This window comes from Centruroides sculpturatus, unplaced genomic scaffold (assembly GCF_000671375.1).
Source record: "Centruroides sculpturatus isolate CEXI.00-Female unplaced genomic scaffold, Cexi_2.0 scaffold142, whole genome shotgun sequence".
In the NCBI taxonomy this organism is placed as follows: Eukaryota; Metazoa; Arthropoda; class Arachnida; order Scorpiones; family Buthidae; genus Centruroides; species Centruroides sculpturatus.
In genome coordinates, this window is record NW_019384352.1 from 997,976 (window position 1) to 1,001,390 (window position 3,415).

A 3,415-nucleotide genomic window follows, 5' to 3' on the forward strand; every position below is an offset into this window, starting at 1 on the left:
GTCTTTAAACATTGCTTTTACTATATTTATTTATCCTATTTTACAGGTTCAAACATTGAGAAGAGAAAGAATGGGAAGTATCAATGTGACAGTTGCAAGAAAATATTCATTTCGAAGCGAGGATTTGTATGTCATCGAAGGATTCACAGTGGAGAAGGACTCTTGTCTTGCAAATTTTGTAATCGTCGGTTCAGTCAATCCAGCCATCTTCATACCCACGTCAACACTCACACTGGAGAAAAACCCTTTACCTGTGATCATTGCAAACGGAGTTTTACACAGAAAGTAACTCTGATTGAACATCTGCGAACTCACACAGGGGAGAAACCCTTTACCTGTGATCATTGCAAACGGAGTTTTACACAGAAACGGACTCTGATTGAACATCTACGAGTTCATACAGGGGAAAAGCCATACTCGTGTACTTATTGCTTAAAAAAGTTCCGTTTTAAAAGTAGTTTAAATAATCATATTATCAAATGTCATAATAACAATGAATGAAGGAAAATGTTAACAAAAGTATTTATTCGTATTTCGATTTTATTGAATATAAAAAGAAGAAATTTTTGAAGTTTTATTTTTTCATTTTGTAACTTTGATATTGTATATAAAGCAATTGCTTTTATGTACCGAAAAACAATAGCTTGTAGAATTATTTTTTTAATGAATGAAAGTTGAGTTAACATGGTGTAATTTTACTAGTTTATGTACACGTGTCATTGATTAATACAGAAGAATACGTGATAGGATAGAGAGTGATACAACGCGCAGTGGTTAATAAATTTAAAATATGGGTTCTATCCTCTAAACATTTTTATTAACAATTTTTAATGTCGAAGAACGTTATTTCAAGTTTTTCTTGAAATTGAATTTTCATATTTAAAAATGTTTCAAAGATATAAAATGTATGCAGGGAATCTCATTTGGGGTTTTTTTGTTTTGCTTAAAAATACTAAAGGTCAAACAAAGTACACGTAGATGTTTGATGACAAACTACACGTTGTCAAAAATTAGCTGCTAAAGTTAAAAACCAGTGCGATGGATTGAAAGTAACCACAATTTCTGGACCGCCTGATTAGCACCACGTCAGAATGACACCACTTTGTCAAGTGACAAAAATCGCGATAGTGGTCGCTTGTTTAGGCGGTCGGATCCGGGACGACAGAGACTGCGCGTTTTAAGGAAGTGCGCCAAACAATTTTAACAATAACAAATATCCGTTTATTAACTACTAGCTGTTACCCGCGACTTCGCCCGCGGTGGTTTTGCAAGCAAACCCCATTTATATTCAGTACTAGCTGCAAGATCCCGCTTCGCTGGGTTTTTATTTGTATGTAATAGTATAGTTTTTTTATATATGTAAAAGACTGTTTTTCTAAGTAATCTAGAATCTAGCTGCAAGGACCCACTTCGCTGGGCAAAATGTAACGACAGTGAAGATTAAGATAATTACATTATAGCTAATCTTACCCGTTTTCACAAAATGCAAGAATTAGGTCCCCGTTTCCAGACTAATTAGAGAATTTTTACGTTTAGTCAAACGAACAAATTTCAACGTTTCTGGAATGTTTTTAATCGTTCTGTAATCGAACCAATTCGAATTTTATGTTCGAATTAAATTCGAACAAATTCGAAAAAATCGAACAAAGCATTCGAAATAGAAAGGCACTTTCAACTACTTTTAGCCTCATATCTCCCGCACCCTTATGGCTATCGAGACGCGACCACCCCTGTGCACGAATGGAGACTTGGGGCTACCACTACATACAAACACCATTCACGTGCGATGTGTAGTTTTGGCGAAAAAGTGAGATATAGGGACATACATGTCCATTTATATATATATATATATATATAGATTTCAACAACCATAGTAATTGTTATATAACACCTACCGCCGAGAATGATGAGAATTGCCGAGAATCAAACGAACTACAGTAGAGCCTCGATTATCTGACCCCCGATTAACCGACACCTCAGAACCGACCGTCCTAGTCGGCAAATTTCAAATGTCCGCTAGTGATGTGGCGCTACAATATTTGGCTATGACTTGGCTACTTTAATATTATTTTACGTGTTTTAACTAGCAACACTCATTCGACCATGAAAGGGCGCCACTATTTAAACGAGGCTTAATTTTCTAATTTTTAACGATACAATAGCGACGATTATTTAAAAAAAATTTTGTTAAGCTTAACATCGATGTAAATTCAACGCGAAGTAGGTTAATAGCGATATACTAACATATTAATATACTAATTACATGGTATATAATAATATACTACACAAATGGATTTTTTCATACTTTTCGGTTATCCGACTTTCCAATTATCCGACCAACCCCAGTCCCCAATTGAGTCGGATAATCGAGGCTCTATTGTATTTTCAATTTGATCAATTTTCTGAAACGTTTACAATCGTTCTATAATCGAATCAATATGCAATAACAAATTCGAATTTTATAATGTTGGAACATTTGGTTAAAAAATCGAAATATATAAAAATATTTATAACAATGTCTGAAATGTTATTAATTTAATACACTTAAGTACTTAATGAAGACTTAACGTAACAAAAAATCGCATGTAAAATAGTACAGTAGAAGCCGTTTTTCCGGTTAAGATTTTTTGTTTAGTCTTCATTGAATACTTAGGTGTATTAAATTGATAACATTTCAGACATTGTTATAAATATTTTCATATATTTCGATGTTTTAACCAAATGTTCGAACATTATTAAATTCGAATTTGTTATTGCATATTGATTCTATTATAGAACGATTGTAAACGTTCCAGAAAATTGATCAAATTGAAAATAGTTCTTTTGATTCCCATCATTCTCGGTGGTAGGTGTTATATTACAATTACTATGGTTGTTGAAATATTGAATATAAAAGGGGTTTGCCTGCAAAATCTTCGAGGGCAAAGCCGCGGGTAACAGCTAGTTTATACATATAAATATATATTTTTTTTGAAGCAACTAATATAGCAATTATAAGAAAAATGTTTTGCAAAGATTATCCAATAATCTTTACAAAACATTCGCAAATACAGTCGACCCCACATAACGTGGGTTCCTATAACGGAATTTCCTATAACGTAGCGAAAAAATTGCGGCAGTATTCGTATAAAGGGACTCGTAAAACGTCGTCGCCGACTCGTGTCGCGACAAGATTGGTCGAATCTGGACCAATAGTGGATGAGCAACCGAACTACTTTCTGCCGTCCAGCGCCACGCTACGGAAAGTTTAGGCGGGTCAATTGAGTTTGCTATTGTCTGTACAGTATTATAAATAAATTAGGTACTGTACAGTACATATAATTATATATTAATTATATATAAATTAGGTACTGTATATATAATTATATATTAACTTAATTTATTGTAATTCTATTATAATTATATATATGCTTTT